This window comes from Delphinapterus leucas, chromosome 12 (genome assembly GCF_059928025.1).
Source record: "Delphinapterus leucas isolate spDelLeu-1000000601 "Yukka" chromosome 12, BTC_Dleu_Yukka2, whole genome shotgun sequence".
Classification (NCBI taxonomy): domain Eukaryota; kingdom Metazoa; phylum Chordata; class Mammalia; order Artiodactyla; family Monodontidae; genus Delphinapterus; species Delphinapterus leucas.
The window spans coordinates 89,615,400-89,634,801 of NC_143140.1; the positions used below are offsets into that span (position 1 = coordinate 89,615,400).

Genomic DNA, 19,402 nt, shown 5'->3' on the forward strand with positions numbered 1-19,402 from the left:
ATATATATACATATAGCTGATTTACTTTGTTATACAGCAGAAACTAGCACAACCCTGTAAAACAATTATACTCCAATAAAGATGTTAAAAAAAACCCCTCCAAAACCATCACAGACAGAGCGACGGGTTCAGTGAAGGTAAAGTGTACAGTTATTCAGGTGTCACAGTTGAACATGGTTGATCCAGGTAATTGTTTCCTTGTTGAAATGCTTGTCTTCACTGCAGAGTCTAAGACAGATTTTTAAATAACCCCTGGGAAGGGACAGAGGCAGGGAATCGGGTCTGGAGAAGAGGGTCAGAGAATATACTGCTCTGTGGGCACCAGAATCCACCCGCAGTGGTGAGCAGCCATCCATCTTTACCTGCGTTGTTCTGAGCTAGGTCTGTCCTCTACTTCACTGAGAACCTTCTGCTCCGACAGGAATAACAGGGGTTAATCAGAAGGGTGGTGTGAGATGGGGAAGGGAAGGTTGGCAGGGATCAAAAAAAAAAACAAAAAACCTCTGGTCCACTTGTGACCTCCTGCAGCTGGGGCAGTTCTTGTTTATAAGGGACGGTTCCCTCCAGTGCACGGTACTCTTCGGAGCAGCAGATACCTGCAGAATTTGCAGCAAGTAGCAGACATCTCAGAAATAGCAAAGTCCTAACCACTTGGTTAGCAAAACAGAGAGACAAGTTTTCACCCTCCTTTTAAACTGAGGAAGTCGTAAATAACTTAGCACATTTATAGTTTCCCCTTTACAATTTTTTTAAGGCTCATTTTGGAAATTGTGTATCACCGTGAACATGGTCTGCAATGCGACGTGACCATAAGGCAGTGTTCCATTCCCTCTAAGCTTCCTGTGACGAGAATCTGAATGCACGAGGCAGACAAAGACGCTCCTTCCCTACTTGCTGTTGTCAAAACTACCCACCGAGGCCACGGGTGGGAGAAGACCGCGGAGGCGTGTGGCCTCTTCCCAGCTTCCTTCCTCGCATTAGATTTTGATGGTGGAACAAAGTTCAAGGATCTGTGACCTGAAATAATTCCAAAGCTCTGGCCTTTCAGCCTTCATTGTTGGGGTCAGAAGGCCGTTGTTGACAGAGAATAATTCAGGGTGGAGACAGGTCAAAGGACCTGTTCAAATGGTTTTAGGCCAGAATCCTTCCCAAGTCTCACCATGTCTTCTAGAATAGCTTTTTTGACATCCTTGTTTCTGCACATTTCTTCAAAGGAGCCTTCAAAGCCTCTCTTCTGGGCCCAGGGGCCTAGCATCTCAATGTCTGGTACCACAATTACTATGAGAAATGCCCGCAAGTTCTCTCCATGGACGAACACCTGAGCGACAGGTTCACTTCACTGGTAGATGTTGTCTATCTTCTCCAGAGCTATGTACTCTCCTTGCGCCACTTTAAAGATGTGCTTTTTCCTGTTGATGATCTTCAAGGTGCCGTTTGATAACCACTTTCCAATGTCCCCTGTGTGCAACCAGCCATCTTTATCCAGAGCTTTTGCTGTGTTTTCTGGGTCCTTTAAGTAGTCTTGAAATACATTAGCCCCTTGCACACATACCTTGCCTGCGCCCTTGGCAGCCATGTAATTCATTTCTTCCACATCGACAAGCTTTACAATGTTACGAGGCATTGGGGCACCAATATGGCCTGTGGTCCAGTCCCCAGGCACAGTCAGGCAGCCCGGCAGTGCACTCAGTCTGTCCGTAGCCTTCGTAGAGCTGCAGCCCAGTGAGGCTCTCAGGAAGGTCAGCACGGTGGCGGACACGGGCGCCGCCCCTGTGATCATCAGCCTCACTTTTCAACTCTTATTTTATGGATGGTCAACTTATCCCACAGGCTGTTGCTTCTAACGATGCCACCGCGAAGCTTGCCTTCTTTCCTCCTGGAGGCAAAGTCCAACAGCCATTGCTTCAGCATGCTGTTTGCCTGAGGAAAAGGTCAGTCAAACATCCAGTTCAGCAGTCTGGGGACCACAGGGAAGACGGTGGGTTGAAATGCCTTGAGATCATCCGTAAGCAACCTGATATCTCCTTGGAAAAATCCTATTTTAGCTCCATGACACAGCATCACACACTCTACAACTTTTTCAAACACGTGGGCGAGAGGCAAGAAAGAGATCAGAGTATCATCTGAGGAAGTAATGAATGTACTCTGTCCTTTTCACAAATGCTGAACGATCGCTGACTGCATTTCGATGGGTGATCAGTGCTCCTTTGGGGTTGCCTGTAGTTCCACTTGTGAAGCAAATTATTGCAACATCTTCAGGTGCTGGAGGCTTGGGCTTCCGTCTGTGGGCTCTTCCCAGGTCCTCCATCGCCTTTGTGTGATGATCTCCACCCCGCACTTCTTGCCTCGTTCCGACCCATCACTGCCGTAGGAGTCCATGAGAACAATAGTTTTAAGGCATGCTGTTAATTTATTTTCTACAGCTTCTAATAAGAGGCTGGCCTTCTCTGGCTTGCCCACAAAAACCAGAGAGAGTTCAGCTTTGTTGACGATGAAGGTGACTGCTTCAGTTCCGAGGGTATCGTAGAGGGGAACGATCACCATCGAATAAGTAAAGCATCCCTGTTCAATGATCATCCACTTAGGTCTGTTCTGAGAAAAGAGGCTGATGAACTGATCTGGGGCTACCTTGAAGCCCTTGTGGATCAGCGCTGAGCCCACACACTCTGACATTTCTGCAACCTGTTTGTATGAAAGCCATTCATAGGGTTGGTCTGGTTTCAGAGAGCCTAAACAAGGGCCGTTATTTGACACCTGCGTGCCCCTCTGGAAGCCTTCATATAACATTCTGATGTCATCATAGAAATACACCAAGGGCTTGTCACTGTCCAGGAGCACGGATCTCCGGGCACCATCACTGCCTGCCACCTCCACTGACTGCATGGCCAGGTCGCATGGTGGCTTCAGGGCCTGCAGTTGCATGGCGTACCAGAAGGTGGTGAGCGCCACGAACGCACCGAAGCCCATGAGTGTGTTGGTTGGAAGGGTACACACGTACTGCCGGCAGTCAACCATCTCTGGCATCCGAAAGTACTGGAACAGCTCATGGTCTTGCATCATCCTGGGTTGGTGGCGCCCTATGCCAATATCTTAGAAGGGCGTCACAAGTCTTCTCATTAAATGAAAGTTCCAGACTCCACGGCTGGGGATTCCATTTTGTGACTCGTGGAGAAGTAGGAATCCAGTCTCAAACCTCTTTTCTACTTTCTTTCTTCCAAACGCCTCTCTAGCAGGAGACGGCTTATCTTCTAACAGGAATGCTGGGGAACCAGAGGAGCTTCAGCAGAACATTTCAAAGGCAACTTGGACTAGACCTTTGCCAGGTGGCTGTCTCTTTTCCTCAGTTTGGATGAAGGGAGATGAATGAGGGGGAAAAACTCAGTGGATGACCCTTTCTTGGATGTATTACCTGGTTTCAGGACTTAATGAAGCTCAGGTTCTTGATGTCTCATTGCAGAAAGAATTCAGTGGGAGACAAAGTGATAGGTAAGAAGTGGATTTATTTAGAGAGAAACACATTCCACAGAAAATGTGGGCCATCTCAGAAGGTGAGAAAGGCCTAAGCAGTAAGATTTACTTTTAACTTTCCTATACTTAAATGTATTGAAGTGTCATTTTAATGCATCGGTAAAGAAGCACAAATGCCAAATCACAAACTTAATTTTATTATTTTGATAACTGGACTTCTTTTCAATTTTATGTGTTTAATCCTATGCCTTCAGAAAATATTGTTCAAAGATAACGTCTAAAGTTTTTATCAACCTGCCAAAGGGGTCCATGGAACAAAGTAACTGAGAACTCCATTACTAGGAATTTGATATCTTACATTAAAAAATAAGATCCTAAAGAAAAGTCGCTGCTTCTGACACATCTTTGGAAATTCATAATTTAAAGAATTTAGCTGTATTTAGTAATTTTCCCCTCTAACGTCTTCTTTGTGAGGTCACAATTTACAACTAGCATTGGGATATGTTTTCAAAGAGTCCCCAGCTCAAATATAGAACCCAAACACTTAAAATGCTTTATCCTGAGAAAATCCAAATATTCATGTTTCCAACTCACGTTAAAAATTTTCTAAAAGCATAAGATGTTATTGAGGGTTCCCCACTGTTGATGACTGTGGTTAGAAAGGCCATCGAAAATGGCTGCTGGGGAAAGGACAGCTGTAGGGATGTCAAGGCTGCTGGGGGGCAGAAGTTCCCACTGATGGCTTCCCTGGCACTTGTAATTTAGTCACTCAGTGATCAATTTCTAACACCGGAGATGTGCTGGAATTAGTGTGAAATTGCCACTCTCTTTGGCTCTAACTGGGACATTCCATAATTACAATGAAATGAGACCATGCTTCACCGTCTCACTCCCTCTGTGAAGAAGTTATCTGGCATGAAAAGGAAAGGAATGGAAATCAAGAGCCAGCCTATAGGAAATGCTAACAGAATAACTGGTGAGTGAGCCGAGGTGAAATGGCTTTGATGCAAACCAACACATGCGGTTCTAATTAGGCAGTAAGACCGGCAAGGAAGCGAGCATTATGTCTGTTAATTGACTTGGATGATGTTGGGTGGTGAGGTATCCTGAGGAAAAGCCAAAGGCCTTTAACTCACCAGTGTGGTTAATTATAGAGAACGTTGTTCTTGTGGAATTTCCTACCAAGCATTTCAAAAAGACATTATTTTGCTTTTAAACATGTTAAAAACATTAAGTGACACTTCTTGCAGGCTAATAGCAGCTTGTATTGGTGATGAAGAAATGGTTGGAGATTTTATTTAGTCCAAGGTTAACGAATAAAGGTTATGAAGACGGTCTTCCTTTCATTTGTCTGCAGTAGAGTAGAACAAATTTACCTTATCTGACTTTACTTGGGGAATGATCATAGAAAATGTGAAAGGATAAATTGCTTTTATATAGAATTCTTTAAAAAATCATTTTTATTTTTCTAATATGAGTCGTTAGAAGGCATAAGCATCACTAATCTGAGAACTGTCCTGATAATGGCTCAAGCTCTCTGAAGAATGTTTATGCACCTCCTTTGCTCTCCAGTGCAATCTGGGAGGGAAGGGCATGCACTGCCATCCTTCTGCCTGGATCAAATGTAGAGGTAGAAGATGGTGACGAGCCTCTAAAAGCAAGAAAGAATGATATGAAAAGCAGCCTTAAACTGACAGATCTGTGTAAGGCATAAAGGAGTAATTGATTGTACTTGAGCTGTATCACAGAAAACTGAATTAATTAACAAAGATAAATTACAATGTGTTCTATCTTAGCTCTTCTGAACAAAGAAATGACAGTATTGATGGATAGATTAAGGACATGTTTTCGAAGGTGTGGGACATGGTTAATTTACTCACAAGTAGGATGGCCACGTGAGTTGTTGTTTAACAGTACAATTCTGAGAATGAAAGGGAGCATAACAGCAGAGACTCCAGAATAGGCATAAACACCAGCCTGTTTTGGGCAAAATAATAGGCATAAACACCTGTTTTGGGCAAAATAAGATGTGTGCCTGTCACCACTTCTCACCCTGTAATTCCAGAATTACATGCCGCTTATTCACATACATTATGCCTCTCCTTATAGTACCATGTTCACTGGAATGTGAAATTAACATATGGCAGTTGTATAATTTTAGTATTATTGTTTATTAATAAAATAACACAAATAGATAGGCTATAATATAAAATAAGTAATATTAATAATTACTATTGAGCATTATTATACTAATAATTAACTTACAAAATACTTTTGAAAGTATTTCAGTTACTCCCAAAATAGCTGGTAAGTGGCCTCTCCAAAAAATTCGGAATGATTTATCAAATAAGCAAGTAAATAAGATTGATGTAGATATACTAATGCAATGTTATAGATACAGTCATTAAATATAATAAAAATTTAGAATAATCTTTAATAAGCGGCAATACAATTTTACCTCTGTTAATGTATTCTAAGAAAGTAAGCAGGTAAATACAAAGAGCTTCATGCATGAGAATATTTCTCATGACATTGCTTGTAACAGCAAACACCGTAAAGCTGGGGGGTGATAGCATCATGGCGCAGTGAGCTACTCTCTTTGTGTCTCCCCTTTAATCTGCAGAACATCCACAGCTCAACAAAGGTGCCTCTACCCAGCACACCAGGGTGCCACACGATTGCACATTTCTGTGCATCTAAAGGAGGATGGACTGGAACACAGAGAAGAGGTGGTACATGTGCAATAGCAGAGGCAGTGCCCGCAATTCTGGTCCTCCAGCTGCGGCAGCTGAGCCCACGGCCCCAGAAAACCTGGCCAGCAGAGGAGGGAATGCACACAACGCCAGCCCCCTGGTCACAGCAGTGCCCACGGCCACAGGTAACCAGGCAGCAGCAACAGTAGGGCCTGGGACCCCCGTCCCTCCAGCCATGGAGGTACCCACAACTCTGGCTCCCTGCTCATTCCACCTGTAGCAGTGGAGCCCACAAATCTTACAACTCTGGACATGGCAGAGGTGCCTGCGTGCTCCTGGCTGGCCCGCTCCCGATGCAACTCAGGGGATGCTGCACGTGGTGGAAAAGCCCACCATCCCAGTGCTCCAGGCAGCAGTACCATTGACAACAACAGCTGCAAGGCACCAATGACCCTGGAGACACAAGAAGCAATAATGAGGGTAAGGGGTGACACCTCTGACAGAGGCAGTGAAGGGTGGAAAATGCTGACTTTCAAATATATCCAAAGACAGCGCAGGTAAGCGAAACTAAAAACTTGTGATATGTCGCCACCTACTGGACGACAGAAGAAAGGCCTCTAATTTCTGACCTGTTGAATAGTTAGAATGGAGTAGAAAGGTGTCCCCTACTTCACATGTGCTGGCTTATCAAGCACCATGAAGAACCATAGTAACACTGTACAACAAGGAGAAAATGACAATTCTTTAGAAACCAAACTTAAAACCACAGAATATTTCAATCTAACTGATAGAGAATTTAAAATAGCTGTCACAAAAAAACTCAACAAGCTACAAGAAAACTCAGAAAGGCAGTAAAATGAGCTCAGAAATAAAATTAATGAACAGAAGGAATACCTCACCAAAGAGACTGAAACTCTAAAAAGGACTAAACAGAAATTCTGGAGCTGTAGAAGGCAATAAACACGATGAAGAATACATTAGAAAGCATCGGAAACAGATCAGACAAGATGGAAGAGAGAATTAGTGAGCTTGAAGATAGATAGATAGAAATGATACGAGTAGAAGAGGGAAGAAATAAGATATAAAAAGATGCAAAATTCTATGAGAGTTATCTGACTCTTCTGGGAAGGGGAAGATTAAGGTAACAGGTATTCCAGAAGGAGAAGAGAGTGAAAAGAGAGCAGAGAGTGTATTTAAAGAAATAATAGCTGAGAACTTCCCAAATCTGGGGAAGGAAGTGGATATACAAGTTCATGAAGCTAAGAAAACACCTAATTACCTCAACACAAAAGACCTCCAAAATACAGTATATTAAAACTATCAAAAGTCAGTGAGAAAGAAAGAATTTTAAAGGCAGCCAGGATAAAAAGAAGGTTAACCTACAAAGGAACCCCCAGTAGGCTATCAGTAGATTTCTCAGCAGAAACGCTATAGGCCAGGAGAGAATGGAATGACATTCTTAAAACACTGAAAGATTACAAACTGTCAGCCAAGAATACTCTACCCAGCAGAGTTATCATTCTTATATGAAGGAGAAATAGACTCTCCCAGACAAACAAAGCTGAGGGAGTTCATCAACACTACACCTGTCTTACAAGAAATGTTGAAAGGAGCTCTTCTAGCAGAAACAAAAAGGCAAAGTATGCAAAACTTTGAGTAAGGTGATAAACAGACACGCAGAATCAGAAAATTGCAACTCTTTATCACATAAAGGCTAATGGGGAAAAAAAGCAGAAGAAAATAACTATAGCTACTTCAGTTTGGTAACAAACTCACAGTATAAAAAAGGACAATTTGAGATAACTAAAACACAAAAGGGGAAGATGAAAAGAGCAGAACCCACATAGATAAATGAAGATAAGATGCTATTAGCAGAAAAGGACTGTTTTATCTATGAGAAGTTTTATACAAAGCTCATGGTTACCATAAACCTAAATCTAGAACAGAGACACAAAACATAAAAAAAGAGGAAATGGAGGAAGACATTTTAGAAAATCACCAACTCAAAACGGAAGACATAAAAACAAGAAAAGAGAAGCAATGGAGCTATAGTGCAACCAGAAAACAAATGATAAAACTGCAGTACTAAGTCCTCATCTATCAATAATCACCTCAATGATTGGATTGAATTTACCAGTCAAAAGACACAGAATGGCTGGCTGCATTAAAAAACAAGACCCAAATATATACTTCCTCCAGCAGACACACCTCAGCTCTAAAGACACAGACTCAAAGTGAAGAGATGGAAGATGATACTCCAAGCAAATGGCAGCCAAAAGAAAGCCGGTGTAGCCATACTCATATCAGACAAAGTAGACTTCAAGCCATAAAAGATAACAAGAGACAAAGATGGACAGGATATAATGATAAAGGGGTCAATTCATCAAGAAGACATAACAAATATTAATATATATGCATCTAACATAGGAGCACCAAAATATATAAAACAATTATTAACAGACACAAAGGGAGAAATTGACAGCAACACAAAAATAGTAGGGGATTTTAACACCCCGCTACATCAGTGGATGGATCGGCCAAATAGAAAGTCAACAAGGGAAGAGTAGCTTTAAATAAAACTTTAGATCAGATGGAGTTAATAGATTTGTACAGAACATTCTATCCAAATGCAGCAGAATACACATTTTTCTCAAATGCACATGAAACCTTCTCAAAGTTAGACCATATGTTGGGATACAAAACAAGTCTCAATAAATTTAAGACTGAAATCATACTGGTCATCTTTTCTGATCACAATGGTATGAAGCTAGAAATCAACTACAAGTAGAAATCTGGAAAAAAATCACAAATATGTGGCAACCAAACAACATTCTTCTGAACAACTATTGGGTCAATGAAGAAATCAAAGGAGAAATAAACATTACCTGAAGACAAATGAAAATGAAAATTTAACATATCAAAATCTATGGGATGCAGGAAAAGCAGTACTAAGAGGGGAGTTTATAGCAATACAGGCCTTCCTCAAGAAACAAAAAAAATTTCAAATAAACAATTTACCCTTATACCTAAAGGAACTAGAAAAAGAAAAACAAAGGAAGCCCAAAGTCAGTAAAGAAGTAGAAAGGAGATTAGAGTGGAAATAGGCGAAAAAGACAACAGAAAAGATCAATAAAATCATAGCTGGTTCTTTGAAAAGATAATCAAAATTGACAAACTTTTAGCTAGACACATTCACTAAGAAAAAAGAAAGAAGACTCTGATAAATAAAATCAGAAATGAAAGAAGACAGATAACAATGGATACCACAGAAATACAAAGGATTATAAGAAAGTATTACGAATGGCAATACGCCAATGAATTGGACAACCTAGAAGAAATGGACAAATTCTTAGAACCATACAACCTTCCAAGACTAAGTCATCAAAGAACAGAAAATATGAATAGACTGATTACTAGGACAGAGATTGAAACTATAATCCAAAACTTCCCGCCAAAACAAAAGTCTAGGACCAGATGGCTTTACAAGCAAATTCTACCAAACTTTCAAAGAAGATTTAATAACTACACTTCTCAAACTCTTCCAAAAAATTGAAGAGAAGTGAATGAACACTTTCTAACTCACAAGGCCAACACTACCCTGATACCAAAACCAGATAAAGACAACACACAAAAAATAAATTACAGGCCAATATTTCCTATGAACATAGATAAAAAAATCCTCAACAAAATATTAGCAACAACACATTAAAAGTATTATATGCCATGATCAAGTGGAACTTATTCCAGGGATGCAAGAATGGTTCAACATCTGCAACTCAGTGTGATACATCACATTAATAAAATGAGAGATAAAAACACTATGATCATCTCAATAGATGCAGAAAAGACATCTGACAAGACTCAACACACATTTATGAAAAAAACTCTCAATAAAGTGGGTTTAGATGGTACGTACCTTAATATAATAAAGGCCATATATGCCAAACCCAGAGCTAACATCATACTCAGTGGTGAAAAGCTGAAAGCTACTCCTCTAAAACCAGGAACAAGACAAGGATGTACACTCTTGCTACTCTTATTCAGCATAGTATTGGAAGTCCTAGCCAGAGCAGTTAGGCAAGAAAAAGAAATACAAGACATCCAAACTGGAAAGGGAGAAGTAAAACTGTCACTACTTGTGGATGACATGATTTTATATATAGAAAACCCGAAACATTCCACCAAAAAAAAACTATTAGAAATAATAAACGAATTCAGTCATGTCGCATGGCACAAAATCAACATACAAAAATCTGTTGCATTTCTATATGCTAACAGTGAGCTTGTAGAAGGAGAAATTAAGGAAACAATCCCATTTACAATAGCAACAGAAAGAATTAAAAACCTAGGAATAAATTTGACCAAGGAGATGAAAGACCTGTACACTGAAAACTATAAGACATTGTTGAAAGAAATTGAAGAAGATAAATAAATGGAAAGATATTCTGTGCTCAGGGATTAGAATCAACATAGTTAAAATGTCCATATTGCCTAAAGCAATGTACAGATTCAATGCAATCCTTACCAAAATCCCAAGGACATTTTTCGTGGAAATAGAACAAAAAATTCTAAAATTTATATGGAACACAAAAGACCCCAAATAGCCAAAACAATTCTGAGAAAAAACAACAAAGCTGGAGGTATCACACTCCCTGATTTTAAACTATATTACAAAACATAGTAATTAAAATAGCATGGTATTGGCAGAAAAACAGATATACAGATCAATGGAACAGAACTGAGATATAAACCCACATGTATAAGTACAAGAATTTACAACAAAGGAGCAAAGAACATACAGTGGAGAAAGGATAGTGTCTTCAATAAATGGTGTTTGGAAAACTGGACAGATAAATGCAAAAAAAAAAAAAAAAAAGACCATTATCTCACACCATACACAAAAATCAACTCAAAATGGATTAAAGACTTGAATGTAAGACCTGAAACCATAAAACTGCTAGAAGAAAACACAGGGAGTATGCTCTTTGACGTCGGTCTTAGCAATATCTTCTAGATATGTCTCCTCAGGGAAGGGAAATAAAAGCAAAATTAAACAAATGGGACTACATCAAACTGAAAAGTTTTTGCATAGCAAAGGAAACGTTCAACAAAACAAAAAGACAATCTACTGAATTGGAGAAGATATTTGCAAATCATACATCTCATAAGGGGCTAATATCCAAAATATATATAGAACTCATACAACCCAACAACAACAAAACCAAACAACTGGATTAAAACATGGACAGAAGTGCTGAATAGACATTTTTCCAAAGAAGACATGCAGATGGCCAACAGGCACATGAAAAGATGTTCAACATCACCAGTTATTAGGGAAATGTAAATTAAAACCACAGTAAGATATCACCTCATGCCTGTGGTGATAAAACAAAAACAAAAACAAAAAACCAAACCCCAAGATAAATGAACAAACTGAAACAAAAAAAATGGAAGCCTCAGACCTAGGGACACATACAGACTGAAAGTGAGGGGATGGAAAAACATATTCCATGCAAATGGAAAACAAAAGAAAGCTGGAGTAGCAAATCCTCGTATCAGACAAAACAGACTGTAAAACAAAGACTACTACAAGAGACAAAGAAGGACACTACATAATGAACAAGGGATCAATCCAAGAAGAAGATATAACAATTGTAAATATTTATGCACCTAACATGGGAGCACCGCAATACATAAGGCAAATACTAACAGCCATAAAAGGGGAAATCTACAGTAACACAATCAGAGTAGGGGACTTTAACGCCCCACTTTCACCAATGGACAGATCATCCAAAATGAAAATAAATAAGGAAACACAAGCTTTAAATGATACATTAAACAAGATGGACTTAATTGATATCTATAGGACATTCCATCCAAAAACAACAGGATACACATTCTTCTCAAGTGCTCATGGACCATTCTCCAGGATAGATCATATCTTGGGTCACAAATCAAGCCTTGGTAAACTTAAGATAATTGAAATCATATCAAGTATCTTTTCTGACCACAATGCTATGAGAATAGATACCATTTACAGGAAAAAATCTGTAAGAAATACAAACACATGGAGGCTAAACAACAAGCTACTTAACACCCAAGAGATCACTGAAGAAATCAAAGAGGAAATAAAAAAATATCTAGAAACAAATGACAATGAAAACACGACGACCCAAAACCTATGGGATGCAGCAAAAGCAGTTCTAAGAGGGAAGTTTATAGCAATACAATCCTATGTTAAGAAACAAGAAACATCTCAAATAAACAACCTAACCTTACACCTAAAGCAATTAGAGAAGGAAGAACAAAAATCCCCAAAGTTAGCAGAAGGAAAGAAATCATAAAGATCAGATCAGAAATAAATGAAAAAGAAATGAAAGAAACAATAGCAAAGATCAATAAAACCTGGTTCTTTGAGAAGATAAACAAAATTGATAAACCATTAGCCAGACTTATCAAGAAATAAAGGGAAAAGACTCAAATCAATAGAATTAGAAATGAAAGAGAAGAAGTAACAACTGACCCTGAAGAAATACAAAGGATCATGAGAGATTACTACAAGCAACTAAATGCCAATAAAATGTACAACCTGGAAGAAATGGACAAATTCGTGGAAATGCACAACCTTCCAAGACTGAACCAGGAAGAAATAGAAAATTTGAACAGACCAATCACAAGCACTGAAATTGAAACTGTGATTAAAAATCTTCCAACAGGGGGCTTCCCTGGTGGCGCAGTGGTTGAGAGTCCACCTGCCGATGCAGGGGACACGGATTCGTGCCCTGGTCCGGGAGGATCCCGCAAGCCGTGGAGCGGCTGGGCCCGTGAGCCATGGCCGCTGAGCCTGCGCGTCCGGAGCCTGTGCTCCACACAGGGAGAGGCCACAACAGTGAGAGGCCTGCGTACCGCAAAAAAAAAAAAAAAAAAAATCTTCCAACCAACAAAAGCCCAGGATCAGATGGCTTCACAGGCGAATCCTATTAAACATTCAGAGAAGAGCTAACACCTATCCTTCTCAAACTCTTCCAAAATATAGCAGAGGGAGGAACACTCCCAAACTCATTCTATGAGGCCACCAGCACTCTGATAACGGAACCAGACAAAGATGTCACAAAGAGAGAAAACTACAGGCCAATATCAGCGATGAACATAGATGCAAAAACCCTCAACAAAATACTAGCAAACAGAATCCAACAGCACATTAAAAGGATCATACATCATGATCAAGTGGGGTTTATCCCAGGAATGCAAGGATTCTTCCATATACGCAAATCAATCAGCGTGATACGCCATATTAACAAACTGAAGGAGAAAAACATTATGATCATCTCAATAGAGGCAGAGAAAGCATTCGAAAAAATTCAACACCCATTTATGATAAAAACCCTCCAGAAAGTAGGCATAGAGGGAACTTTCCTCAACATAATAAAGGCCGTATATGACAAACCCACAGCCAACATCATCCTCAATGGTGAACAACTAAAACCATTTCCACTAAGATCAGGAACAAGACAAGGTTGCCCACTCTCACCACTATTATTCAACATAGATTTGGAAGTTTTAGCCACAGCAATCAGAGAAGAAAAAGAAATAAAAGGAATCCAAATTGGAAAAGAAGAAGTAAAGCTGTCACTGTTTGCAGATGACATGATACTATACATAGAGAATCCTAAAGATGCTACCAGAAAACTACTAGAGCTAATCAATGAATTTGGTAAAGTAGCAGGATACAAAATTAATGCACAGAAATCTGCTGCATTGCTATACACTAATGATGAAAAATCTGAAAGTGAAATTAAGAAAACACTCCCATTTACCACTGCAACAAAAAGAATAAAATACCTAGGAATAAACCTACCTAAGGAGACAAAAGACCTGTATGCAGAAAATTATAACACACTGATGAAAGAAATTAAAGATGATACAAATAGATGGAGAGATATACCATGTTTTTGGACTGCAAGAATCAATATTGTGAAAATGACTATACTACCCACATCAATCTACAGATTCAATGCAATCCCTAGCAAACTACCAGTGGCATTTTTCACAGAACTAGAACAAAAAAGTTCACAATTTGTATGGAAACACAAAAGACCCCGAATAGCCAAAGCAATCTTGAGAAAGAAAAACGGAGCTGGAGGAATCGGGCTCCCTGACTTCAGACTATTCTACAAAGCTACAGTAATCAAGACAGTATGGTACTGGCACAGACACAGATATATAGATCAATGGAACAGGATAGAAAGCCCAGAGATAAACCCACACACATATGGTCACCTTATTTTTGATAAAGGAGGCAAGAATATACAGTGCAGAAAAGACTCTCTTCAATAAGTGGTGCTGGGAAAACTGGACAGCTACATGTAAAAGAATGAAATTAGAACAATTCTTAACACCATACACAAAAATTAACTCAAAATGGATTGAAGACCTAAATTTAAGGCCAGAGACCATCAAACTCTTAGAGGAAAACATAGGCAGAACACTCTATGACATAAATCACAGCAAGATCCTTTTTGACCCCCCTCCTAGAGAAATGGAAATAAAAACAAACAAATGAACCTAATGAAACTTAAAAGCTTTTGCACAGCAAAGGAAACCATAAAAAAGATGAAAAGACAACCCTCAGAGTGAGAGAAAATGTTTGCAAATGAAGTAACTGACAAAGGATTAATCTCCAAAATTTACAAGCAGCTCATGCCATTCAATATCAGAAAAAAACCCAAGCCAATCCAAAAATGGGCAGAAGACCTAAATAGACATTTCTCCAAAGAAGACATACAGATTGCCAACAGACACATGAAAGAATGCTCAACATCATTAATCATTAGAGAAATGCAAATCAAAACTACAATGAGGTATCACCTCACACCAATCAGAATGGCCATCATCAAAAAATCTACAGACAGTAAATGCTGGAGAGGGTGTGGAGAAAAGGGAACCCTCTTGCACTGTTCGTGGGAATGTAAATTGATACAGCTACTATGGAGAACAGGATGGAGGTTCCTTAAGAAACTAAAAATAAAACTACCATACGACCCAGCAATCCCACTACTGGGCATATACCCTGAGAAAACCATAATTCAAAAAGAGTCATGGGGCTTCCCTGGTGGCGCAGTGGTTGAGAGTCCACCTGTCGATGCAGGGGACACAAGTTCGTGCCCCGGTCCGGGAAGATCCCACATGCCGCGGAGTGGCTGGGCCCATGAGCCATGGCCACTGAGCCTGCGCGTCCGGAGCCTGTGCTCTGCAACGGGAGAGGCCACAACAGTGAGAGGCCCGCGTACCACAAAAATAAAAAAAGGAGTCATGTACCAAAATGTTCATTGCAGCTCTATTTACAATAGCCAGGACATGGAAGCAACCTAAGTGTCCACCAACAGATGAATGGATAAAGAAGATGTGGCACATATATACAATGGAATATTACTCAGCCATAAAAAGGAACGAAACTGAGTTATTTGTAGTGAGGTGGCTGGACCTAGAGACTGTCATACAGAGTGAAGTAAGTCAGAAAGAGAAAAACAAATACCATATGCTAACACATATATATGGAATCTAAAAAGAAAAAAAAGGTCATGAAGAACCTAGGGGCAAGATGGCAATAAAGACGCAGACTTACTAGAGAATGGACTTGAGGATATGGGGAGGGGGAAGGGTAAGCTGTGACAAAGTGAGAGAGTGGCATGGACATACATACACTACCAAATGTAAAATAGATAGCTAGTGGGAAGCAGCCGCATAGCACAGGGAGATCAGCTTGGTGCTCTGTGGCCACCTAGAGGGGTGGGATAGGGAGGGTGGGAGGGAGGGAGACGCAAGAGGGAAGAGATATGGGAACATATGTGTATGTATACCTGATTCGCTTTGTTGTGAGGCAGAAGCTAGCACACCATTGTAGAGCAATTATACTCCAATAAACATGTTAAAAAAATAAAAATAAAAGAAGTAAAAGGTTAAAACAAACAAACAAACTATAAAAGAACAAATGGAAGGTATGGAAACAGAGTAGTTGTTACCAGAGAATGGGCGGGGAGTGGGGGCAAAATGGGTTAAGGGGGTCAACTGAATGATGCCAGGTGGAAACTAAATTTTTAGTGGTTAGCACACAGGAGCAGATAGAGAAGTAGAAACATAATGTTGTACACATGAAACTTATATAATGTTATAAAGCAATGTTACCTCAATAAAAAATAAATTAAAAATTGAAACCTGATGAACCTAGTGGCAGGGCAGGAATAAGGACGTAGACATAGAGAATGGACTTGAGGACACAGTGGGGAGGGGGAAGCTGGGGCAAAGTGAGAGTAACATTGACATATGTACACTACCGAATGTAAAATAGACAGCTAGTGGGAAGCAGCAGCGTAGCACAGGGAGATCAGCTCAATGCTTTGGGACGACCTAGAGGGGTGGGATGGGGAGGGTGGGAGGGAGGCTCAAGAGGGAGGGGATATGGGGACACGTGTATGCATATGGCTGATTCGCTTTGCTGTGCAACAGAAACTGACGCAGTATTGCGAAGCAATTATATTCCAATAAAGACGTATTAAAAAAAGAAAAAAGAAAAAAAATTGAAACCTCATCTATAGGTAGTTCATTCAACAAATTATGATTCATTTGTAAAATGGAAACAATTTATACACAGAATGCAACAATTTGGGTAAAAAAGAAACAGTATGTGTATTGGCTTATATCTGCACAGAGTGTTTCTGGAATGATAATAACTGCTAAGTGGTTACCTCTAGGACTTGTAGCTGGGGACTAGAGAACAGGGGTAATAAATCCTTCCAGATACATGTGATTGCAGATCAAATGATTATCACGTGATACAATTAAAAAATAATATTATTATAATTATATTTATTACACACATGCCCATGGTATAGCAGTTAATTAAACAATATATACAACGTAATATGTATAATAATACTAATACTTAAGAATTTTCAAGTGTGGGTATGTATCCTAAAATGCCTAGAAAGACAAAATCTAACAGTGAGTAGTAGGATTACTACGGATTTTACTATTTTCTATGTTAACTTTATATTTTTCATGTTGTTGGGATGTGTAATAATGATACATTTATATTTTACAATCAGAAAACCAACAGCAGCAGCATTTCAGTTTTGAGAAAGTGGAATGAGGGAAACAGCAATGCTGGCTGAACCGTCTCCATTAGGCAAGGAAGGGTTTAATCCTGATACTGCAAAAGTAACTTTCTCAGCATATGCTCCATCCCCAGGGAAGATAACAGTCAAGGAAACCTTGAAGTTGTTGGAAAAGAAGAGAATTAAGGACTTCTTTTAAAAGAGAAATTATATTATGTTCAGATAATCTGGTTTGGTATCGTTTTAGGAGAAATTGGAAATCTTGAAATTTACTCCTCTAAAGGGTGGGCTGCAAACGGCAGGTGCCCATGGGCACTTGGTATTTTGTGACGTTGGTGGTGTGTTCACCAACGACTCCAGCTCTCAGCTTTCCGGGTACAGGAAGGAATGCACTTCCCATTCCCTTGTCATTAGACAAGGCCATATGATTTGCTCTGGACCAAGAAGGGTGAACAGAAGTGACAGATGCACAGATCTCTTTGTTTGCTTCCCTTGGTGTACAGATTATGGAAGTTCAGGTCAAAATAAGTGTCCTTCAGCCTGGATCCCTGAGTGAGTAGGATGCACAGAGCATCCTTCCAGCGTGTGCTGGACGTGTAGGATGAGCAAGAAATAAACTTTGGCTGTGTAAAGGCACTGAGAGTCTGGAGGATTTATTATTACTGAAGCAGAGCCTAGCTCATCCTGACTGTGTAATTTGTGTCGTCCAGTGCAAAATGAAAATACACAGCCCCTCGTTAAAAAATTATTTAGCATTTCAAGGTGATGACAACAGAGCATTACCACATGGGCGCCCTCTGAGTGCAGGGCCCTGTGTGACTACACAGGTCACGTGTCCAGGAAGGGCCTGATTTTCCGATTTACCATCACAATCTTGGAAAATGGGTCTTAACTCCCTTATTTCACACATGAAGAAACGGAGAGCTCAAACAGCTTGCTGACTACTACAGAGTTGGTAAGTGTCAGAAATGGAATTGGATTATATTGGTATTATTAACGTTGCAATAATGGGTCTTTTGTGGGTTGATGGAGCTGGGCTTTAGGACACAAGGAGCCAAGTAGACCATCACAGGAAGCAGACAGGACTCAGGAACTAACCAATCCTTTGTAGAAAACCACCTACCCAGATCCTCAGTAGAAGGTAAGAAAAGAGTTAAAGTCTAACTCATTACATACTAAGTGAACGGGTTCTTTCGCCAGAAAGGATAATTAGTCATTTCAATCCTTTGTCTGAATACCTGCCTCAGCACAGGCTGAAGAGTATCAACAGAGCAAAGCAGGCCCAGCTTTTCATTTTGTTGCTGTAACTAATTAGCATTAGAGAAACCATTTTCATAAGCAATGCCCTCACAACAACCTGGTAACTGAAAACAAAAGCTGATGGTGCAGCTCTCTCCATAGTAACCAGAGGTGGGAAAGAGCAATCCGGAACCGCTAAGTGGGAGTCCTGGGGGCAGGAACAGAGGCCATTCGCTCTGAGCAGCCGTGTGAAGAAGCAGGTCACCACTGCCCTTCAACGTTACAATCAGAAAGATTATCAAACTACTTAAGTGAAGGTGGTGTTTTGAATTAAATACATTCATACCAGATACATTCATACACTGAAAAATGCTGTATGTATTCCTAAAAGCTATTCAAACGTATAAAAGCTATCGTTAGAAAAAGCTCATCCAGTTAAAATCATGTGGCTTTTCCTGGAGAATTCCTATCACTACTCCCATGTAATATTTCCTTCTACTTCACCCCTTGTAAGGAAGCAGTCGCAGGATACAGAGGCGTCAGGAAAGGTAGAGAAAAGAAAATTTGGCTCAAAAAGAGTGTAGGTAGTTAATTTGGTAATTAAAAAAGGCAGTTGTCATTTAACTACGGGTTTCAAGATCTGAAAATCTTATTCTTTTCAATCTTATATTATTTTTCTTCATTGGTTAGGACCTAAAACACATCTGTGAAATAGCCAAATCTTGTGTCATTTTCTTCTCTTTTCATAAAAACTCAGTTTGGGTCATTGTTGAAAGAAAAAGAAAGAAAGAAAGGAAGAAAGGAGGGAAGGAAGGAAGGAAGGAAGAAAGAAAGAAAGAAAAGAGCAAGCAAGCAAGAAAGAAGGACAGGGGGAGGAATGGAGGGAGG

At 39.9% G+C, this 19,402-nt stretch overlaps 1 protein-coding gene and 1 pseudogene across 1 annotated transcript in view; both read right to left on the minus strand.

Moving 5' to 3' along the window:
* The window catches only part of PRKN (parkin RBR E3 ubiquitin protein ligase), a 1,255,012-nt gene that overhangs the window by 95,366 nt on the left and 1,140,244 nt on the right, over positions 1-19,402 (minus strand). The window lies entirely within an intron of this gene.
* The window catches only part of LOC149747926 (long-chain-fatty-acid--CoA ligase 1 pseudogene), a 48,215-nt pseudogene continuing 28,813 nt past the window's right edge, over positions 1-19,402 (minus strand).